Here is a 9,181-nt window from a genome sequence, read left to right as displayed (position 1 = left end):
CAGAGTGCACTGTACAACACAGACTACTCCTCCACCTTTGGAGCCTCTTGCTTCTTATAGGTCCTCAGTGTCCATTGAGACTTTCACCAGTCCAGAGGGATTATGAAATATTTGTCATAGTATATCTCTATACCACCTTCAGAAGGGAGGATCTCCTGAAATTTATCTTGCTGTATTTGAGGATGAAAAGAAAAAAACCCAAACTACAGAACAACATAATATGGAAAATATTCTATGAGACTTTGCAATATAACAAATACCATTAGGTGGTGCAAGAGTAAAGACAAGAGAACACAAGAGGGACAAGAGAGAACATACACCCAAACCTAGTGATCTCAGTTCCTTGGTTTCCAGCACAGGGTTTTGAAGGGGCTTTAGTTTTTATGGCACCGTAGGTAAAGCTAACTACAAAATAAAAATAAAAGGTTGTCAGACATTTAGACTGGTCAGGAAGAAAAAGGGGAAAAAAAAAAAAAAAAAAGGCAAGCAGACAAAGAAATGCCACCATTTTCAGGTCCTTCCCAGCAAAGAGACACTGACAATTGGCTGCAGCTCCCTGCTTTCTGCTTGAGGAAAACTGTCTTCATTGATCTTAGGACCAGGGGGGCACTGGGAGAGTGAGAATAACAGCAAAGGAAAAGGGGCAGATAATAGGATGTGTGTTTTGAAACATTTCAGATATACTAACAAGAAATTCTTGATTTTACATATAAGATCTATTTCCTTTTTGCCCTTTATAGGGTTCTAAGCAGAAAAGATTTCTGATCCACATAGCTCTTTCTGCAATTTATACAGATGCATAATTTCAAAGGATATTTTTTCCTTCTCTCATACCCTACATACTTAATGCAAGAAAGACTGTAGCCACACAATCTTCTATTTTTCCCTTCTTCTTGTTAAAAAACATTGAAAAGTTAATGGACAGATTTTTGCTTATATTTAAAGGTTTTAGGAGAATATTCAAACTGTCTTTTAGACAGAAATAGTCACTTTACATACAAAACTGAACTACGTTGTCAGTTTCTGTGTTCAGTGACTTATTAATTTTTCATAGCATGCTTGACTGTGTACAGACACAATTTTATCATGAAAATGAGGAAAAGTGAAACATTTCCCTTACATTGGCTGTTCAAACAGATTTTAAGATTTTTGTTTTTTCCACTTTTAAATTGTATTCCTTTAGGTAAAGCTTACCTTCACAGTCTGGGATAAAAATCACACAAAATATATTTTCTCACATTCTGGGCCTTTTTTTGGTAACTGCCCTAGAAGTGTGTGCATGATCACATACTTTGCTGGGTAAAAAACTGTCTGGATGGCTGGGCCCAAAGAGTTGTGGTGAACACAGTTAAACCCAGTTGGTGGCTGGTCACGAGTGGTGTCCCCCAGGGCTGGGTGTTTGGGCCACTCCTATTTAACATCTTTATTGATGATCTAGACGAGGGGATGGAGTACACCCTCAGTCAGTTTGCAGATGACACCCAGCTGGGTGGGAGTGTTGATCTGCTCGAGTGTAGGGAGGCTCTGCAGAGAGACCTGGCCAGGCTGGAGGGATGGGCTGAGCCCAACTGGGGGAGTTTCACTGAGGGCAAATGCCGGGGGCTGCCCTTGGGCCACAGCAACCCCCAGCAGGGCTACAGGCCTGGGGAGGAGTGGCTGGAGAGCTGCCAGTCACAGAGGGACCTGGGGGGGTTGATTGACAGCTGTCTGAACAGGAGCCAGCAGTGTGCCCAGGGGGCCAAGAAGGCCAATGGCATCCTGGCTTGTGTCAACAGTAACGTGGCCAGCAGGGACAGGGAAGGGATCTGACCTGTGTGCTCGGCCCTGGTGAGGCCACCTCTAGATGAGTGGGTTCAGTTTTGGGCCCCTCACCCCAAACAGGCCATTGAATGACTCAAGCGTGTCCAGAGAAGGACAACGGAGCTGGGGCAGGGTCTGGAGCACAGGTCTGCTGGGGAGCGGCTGGGGGGGTTTATTCTGGAGAAGACGAGGCTGAGGGGAGACCTCCTGGCCCTCTGCAACTCCCTGACAGGAGGGGGCAGAGAGGGGGGATGAGTCTCTGGAGCCAAGGCCCCAGCGCCAGGCCCCGAGGGAATGGCCTCAAGCTGCCCAGGGCAGTGTCAGGCTGGCTCTGAGGAAGGATTTCTGTGCAGAAGGGGCTGTTGGGCGTTGGAATGGGCTGCCCAGGGCAGGGGGGGAGTCCCTATCCCAGGAGGGGTTGAAGAGTCGGGCTGACCCAGCGCTGAGGGATCTGGGGGAGTTGGGAAGGGTCAGGGGGAGGCTCATGGTTGGACTGGAAGAGCTTCAAGGTCTTTTCCAACCAAGATGCATAAAAACCTAAAGACAGTACTTAGGACTACAAGTAGCTCCCAGGTCATCACAGACCAAGAAGCCAAAGCTACAAATTTTGTGGTGAAAGACGAAAAAAAGATTTATGCATAGTATGAGACACAGACGGATAAGGGTAGGAGAGAGGCGCAGGAGAGCAGAAGACAGCACTGAGCCCAAAGGAAGGTGACCTGTCAGAGTACCATGTCTGAGGACACTATCAGTGCTTTGTGACTGGAAACACTCAACAGACTTAAGATGGGTTTGCCTGAGTTGTGGTGCTGCCAAAAATCCTGTAACAATTTGGACAGACGAGTTTCAGTTCCCTCTCTGCAAATACAGGCTGGGAGTTTCTTGCCGCACGGACACTTCAGGTCTCCTCTACTGTTTGCTGCAGCTGTCTGCCATCACTCAGCCCTGCTGCGACCGCTTCAAACGTTTTTGTGGGAATGAACCCATGTACTTGAGCAGAAGTCAATGTCACAGGACCGTGACTCACCATCAGGGGCAATAAAGCTGTGTAACACACGAACGTGAGCAACTGCAGTGAAGCAAAAGCAGAAGCTAGATGGCAGTGTTGGCACAGGCTCTGGGGCACAGGCAAGCTACTGCTGGTATTTCACACAGTGGGCTCCAACTGTGGCTCCTCTATTGACAGGAATCAGTTCTGGACCTCCTTTCTCATCAGCTGAAGAGAAAATGCTTTAGCACCTCTGAAACTTCAGCCTCAAAGGAGGTACTCAGAGTTCACGGGGGAGAGCAAGAGCCAAGAGTTCCCAAAGCAGAAAGACCATACCCTTTCCTTTAGTAGTAAAAGGTAGTGTTCCCCCCCTAAGTCACATTTCTGCATGTCAGTAGATCGTCCAATTTTACAGTGACACACCACCAAAGGAACCTGTCACTATAAAAGAAAGTTGTAGTTGTTGAAATGGCTCTTTACATGCAAGTGAGATCAAAAGAGAGGTGGAGGGCTCTGTCACAGATACTAGAAGAGACAAATGTTTAAAATGATAGAGACCTTCAAAGACCATGTGTTGCCCCAAGCAGCCTGTAATGAATTTTATTGTGGTTCAGTGACCCTGGTTTGCTTTTAACGGTTCATTTGGCAAGTTGTTGCTGCAGCAATTTCTAATAACAATGTCACAAGAATCTTTTAACCAGGTACAGCTTTGTGACTATACAGGGCTGCTCTGAAAGTGAATTTTGGACTTGGTAAGATGGAAAAACATCTGCAGTAAGTTCCTTTAGTTCCTTCCTCCATGGTGCACATCACACAAAGGAACAGGAGGACAACAGTCACTCTGAGGAAAAGCAGAAAGAATTTTCTTCACTCAGATGAGGATTATTTTAAAATTATAACAGCAGCTGAGCACCAGACATGGACAGCATTTACTTCCTTCACACTTTGGGCGTTACTGATCATAGTCAACATACTAGTTTTTTGGTAGAGTTATTTTCTCAGCCCTCTATTCCAAATGATATTTTGACTCTATCCTTGTGCTGTGCTGATTCAAGTAGAAAAATAACCAAAATGACTAAAATAATGAAGTGCTGAAATGTAATTAAGACTCTCTATATATTTTTCATCATGAACCAAAACCTGTGACAGCAATAAATTCAAACTACTGAAATAATTCGCTAGCTATGCATCTTGATAACCATACCTTATCTTTATTTCATCATCTGCAGTCATCCTGCTGTCACTCCACCTTTCCGTATAGGCTCTCAGGCACAGGAAAACACACAATGCCTTCTGTATTGTCATTTTTCAGATGTAGCTGTGGGTGGACAAGACATTTCACAGCAGGTAGGAATGCCTAATGCAAGAAGAAATTTGTAGTGCAGGAAAAGGGAAAGGAACTGAAAAGGAGACTTCCCCTAGGAGATTAAATCCCAGGTCCATACAAACAACTCACCATGTCTTGGGGCCAATAATCCTACCAAAGTCAATAAAAGCATGCAGTTTCAAAAAAAAAAAAAAAATCATACAAAAGCACACGCTCAACTGCCAGAATCTGGACACGCAGCCGGTTAATTCCATCTGGCTGCAAACAAGCTCCAGACTAAAATCCCTGCTGGGCTGCTATTTATTAATCAGTATTTGTGCATCTCTCTGTGGTACCTTCTCATGGTGCACCTTAAACCCCATCCCCTAGCCCTGTGTGCAGGCCCAGGCCCAGGGCTGAGCTCTCCCCAAGCACCGTGTCTCTGCAGGAGGGGCTGGCACTGTCCCCTGCCACCCTGCCCCCAGCAGCGGCCCAGCCCCTGGCAGCCGGCAGAGAGCAGCTGGGCTCTGACTGCAGCAAACCCCTGCAAGCTGGAGGTTTACAGCATTTGTATTCCAAAGGACTGTGGACACATACTGTATGAAATTCACAACCGAATGCACTTGTCCATTATCACCCCATCACTGATTAAAAGAACAAAGTCCATGACTTCAAATCAACCACCTCTGCCCTGGTAATGCTGAGCTCTCCTCTGCACAGAGAGGAGCCCTTTGGGTATTTCACCTCAACAGAACTCAACTAAACAGTTAGCACTTCAGTCCTTGTTTCCATCTCTGTGCAGACAGACGGCACCTATTAGGAGTTATATGGCAATCTAAAAGGTGGTCAAACTGTTATGCTTTGCTTCAGGCACGCAGCATCCAGCCACAGCCTACAGATTTTATCAACTGCAACGAGGAGGGTCTTACCTCAATAGAGAACTGAGAGATTTGGTCTAGTGGCGAAAGTGTCAGCTTCATAATAAACCCCTCCACAACTGCAGGCCTTGATCCAAAGCATGGAGCAGGTAGTGACTTCCAGGAGGTCTGTCAGCACTGCTGTGCTGGGGGCACGTGTCATCCCAACACTCAGATAGCCAAGCTTTTGTGGGGGTGTAAAAGATAGCATGCATCCCATGGAGCTTACAGTCTTATGTAGAGCTGCTGCAAATACAACAGGTGAAGGGAAATAAAGTCATGACTATTTCCCTGAGTGGGAGCTGAGGAGAGAAAAGCTGGTAAGAAAGTTGGCTGAGCTCACAAGCCAGCTGAGAGACAGCAATTGACCGCAGTCCTCCTGAGGGCCCCACACCCGAGCATCTTTCCAGGCTAGACAGGGTTTTAAAGAGCCTTTAAAAAACACAGCTAGTATATACTTTTTACTAAAGCCTTCTGTAACTCTTCTAAAACAGCCACAGCCATTATGGGAATGGTGGGCTACAAATGGATGACAGTGGAGGAGTGTAGAGATTAACAAAAAAACCCTGTAGTGTCACAGCAGACTGCTCCAGATTGACAAGTGATGAGCCTGAGGTTTAAAAACTTGAGGCAATAGTTGCTTGATGGCTCCCACTGCAACAAACTGAAAGAGCAAGGAAATAAGTTTGTTCCCTTGAAATCTACAGTCATCTGCCTCTATTTGCAGAAGAGCTTTTTGCACTACATGTGTCCAGGACACAAATACTCGTGATCACGCTGTCCAGCTCTCACAGGAGTGGGCCCAGCAGAGGTGGAGCAGGATAAGCTGATCACAGCTTAGGTCACTTTTGCTCCTGAACCAGCAGTCTGTATCAGGAGAGTCATCCTGCTGGCCCAAGACCACTGTAACCATTTTCTCAAAACCACTGAGACATTTTCCTTCTTCTCAAGAACTTCTGCAGATTTTTTTTTAACAACTGAGAGCTCACCTGCACTTGACGGAGAAAGGGGCAAACTTCACCTTTTGCACATACTTGTTCAGCACTTGGGTTGAGCAGTCTGTGAATCCTGGGTGGTTACTGCAGCCACTGACATTTCTGTCAGTCCCTGGTCTCTCCAGGTGCTCTCTCTGCCCCCATTGAGTCTTCTCTAACATTTTCCTTGCCTTTCATTTTGAGCCTGGATTACGCTGGAGAGCAAGACAGACAGAGGGACAGTACTAGTCTGAGGGGTAGGATAGGAGGGAAGACAACTCCCCCCAGCAGGCAATGGCAAACTGCCTTCCTGGGGATGAAGCAGCCCAGCAGAGAGGGGTATTCTTCCATCCCCTGGAGGCTGCACAGCACAGTGACTGCGTGGGGACATCAGCCATGTCTCACAGGTGACTGATTTGGATTTGTATCTTTCCTCACAGAGGTTTTTTTCCTTCTGAACTGTCCATTAATTCTTCCTTCTAGAAAAAAAGATTAAAAAGAAAAAAAGAAAAAAATAATATTGCACAGGAAATTTTCTGGATAAAAAGAAGGGGTTTACAACATATGTTAGCACAGACTTGAGAATTCAGAAACAGCTATTTCATTACTTTTCCAGATACTACAGGGCGTATTAATACATATTAGCAAAGTCTGTGTACAAATATGTAATTAATCTGCTTTATAAAACAGTTGTATCTCAGATCACTAACTCTTCATTTGAATGGATAATAAATATAATTTTCAATTTTCTCAAAATGGTAAAAGCTCAGAAAACACACAATTTCTTAATACATATCTCAGTAGAATTTCATATAAACTCCTGGTTGTGTTTTCTGTGCAAGATTCACCCACAGTTAGTCTGATTGCTCTGTCAGTTTTTCTTCAGATAAATTCAGATTGGGATATCTTTATTCAAGAGGAAGGAAGATATATAACTACATTTCAAAACTGTTGTGCTCATACTGCATCCTGTCACTGGCCAACATTAAAGTTGGTAATAAATACTAACTGGCTCCTTCTGGGAAACGAGTACCCAACACTCATTGGAAGAATGCACACTTCTAGTTTGGGAAGCAATTTTAGAAAGAGCTTAGTAGGATTCCTCTATTACTGCTTAATGTTTATACTGCTTATGTTCTTTTATTGCTTCGAGTTAAATATAGCTCAGCTATGTCACCTCTTGCTGTTGGAGTCAGATAATGAAATGGTAAGTGATGCTTTAGACACCCGTATAAAACTTCAGTGCTGCATTAAATGGACAATGTCAAGTCCTAAATAAATATGAGTTACAATTAGTTTTAGCTAAGAGCAAGCTATGCCTGCAGCCTGCTGATAATTTCCATTTTCATGAACACATTTTTCACCGAAAGGAATGCTTCTTTCCCTGATAGTGTTGTGTAAAAGGCCCAGATGAAAAAAAGAGTAAGACTGATGGTATGTGTAGGAATGCAGAGAACTGTCAGCACTAGATCAGGCACCTCTCCCCATCCCTGCCAGGGGACAAGAGACTTCTGAAACCTCTTACCTCTGAGAAAATGAGGCCACCTCCACCAGCTGAAGTTTGACTCCCTTTCCTGACATGACACAGTCATGTCTTTGAAAAGAATTAGGAAAAACCTGTTCCTTACTTTGCTGCATTTATAACAAGTTTAAGCACATCTTGCCACAAATTTAAATTTAAAAACTCAAATTGAAGTCAGGTTTTTGCTAAGTTCACTATTTTCAAAGGAACGTTGTGTGAAGTAAAAGTTTTGAAGTGCAAGTAACAAGGACAGAGGCTGCAAGCTCTTACTCTGCAGCATAGCAAGCATCATATTTAGTCTCACTCTTAGCAGAGGTGATGATGTCTTTTATAGCTCTTAAAAGCCTTGAACGAAGAATTCAAGCAGCACACAGAACTAACATGGCAATTAAATGCCACAAGAGAGCACCTACTTTATACCCCATGTTTACAAATCTCTAAAGACCTCGTTCTCCTCTCACACCTGCACAGACAAACTGAATTACTCTGGTATGAACCTGGTTAGGCCAACACATGAGAACCCAGACAGGCCTTGTGCCTCCTCACATGAGCCATCCAAGATTTAGGTATCTAGCCTAAATTAGCCAGCTGGGTTTCCCACCACATCCCAGGCCATCTAATTTTTACTGGATGATCTGGTGTCTTGGTTTTCATCAAGCTGGCTTATGGCAGGCAGCTCAATGAATTACTGCTTGCTTCTCTGATTTCTTGGGAGTGCCTTAAAAATGTGAATCAGGCATTAGGGCAAGAGCTATAATGGGATCCTGCCACACCAGAGCAATGCTAACTCCAAAACCTATCAGTGATTTCAGTGTAAGCAATGCTGGGAAAGCGCGTGTTAATCACTCTCTGAATTTGGGACATCTCTACTTTTTCTCCCTGAAACTGCCCAGCTCTGCAAGTACAGAAGCTGCAGGGCAAGAGGGTTATATTGTAACAGGCAAAGACAACAGACTACTTCTTGCACAGGCTCAGTGCAGAGGTTTTATGTTTTCCAAGACAAAGGCTTTTGCTAAAAAAGTGATCTGAATTAATGAATTTTTCAGAAGGAACATAAGGCAGAGACATGCCATTGGGATGGGGCAGCCTCAAAGTCAGATATAGGAAGTGAGTTTCTCCTGAACATCTCACCTCTTTGCTGCTCTTCATCTTTCCATGGCTTCTAAGATGTGTGAAACTAATTTAATCAACTTTAAACAGTCCTTTATTAATCAGAACATTTGAAGAGAAAGAATTTAACCCGTGCATGGTGTGAGAGTACAGACATTTGTCCTATTCATGTCTAATGCCTTTTGTTTTTGAGAAGAATATTTGACACATGAAGTATAATCAGAAACTTGGCTCTCCAATTTGCCTTCTTGACTTGCTTCTGGCGCCTCACCCTAAGGGTTATGCATCAATGTATTTCATATCCTCCTACTGGCCTTGAAAAAAGGCAACCAGCCACAAAGCTGCCTAAATGCTGCAAGATTTCAGGGGAGCCTCACTTCAAAGACAAACTCATCAATTACTTTACAATGAGAACAAAGGTAACAAAGAATCAAGAAGGTATTTTTAGCACTAACCAAGCCCAATATATTCCAACATGCTTAAGTACCTGCACACCCATATTTTACAAAAAGTGTTCAGCTTCCTGAACAGAGTCTGAACTGACAGTGCAAAAATCAACCCCCT

Source organism: Athene cunicularia, assembly GCF_003259725.1.
Source record: "Athene cunicularia isolate RWA chromosome 21 unlocalized genomic scaffold, athCun1 chr21_part1, whole genome shotgun sequence".
NCBI lineage: Eukaryota > Metazoa > Chordata > Aves > Strigiformes > Strigidae > Athene > Athene cunicularia.
This window is presented reverse-complemented; position numbering follows the sequence as displayed.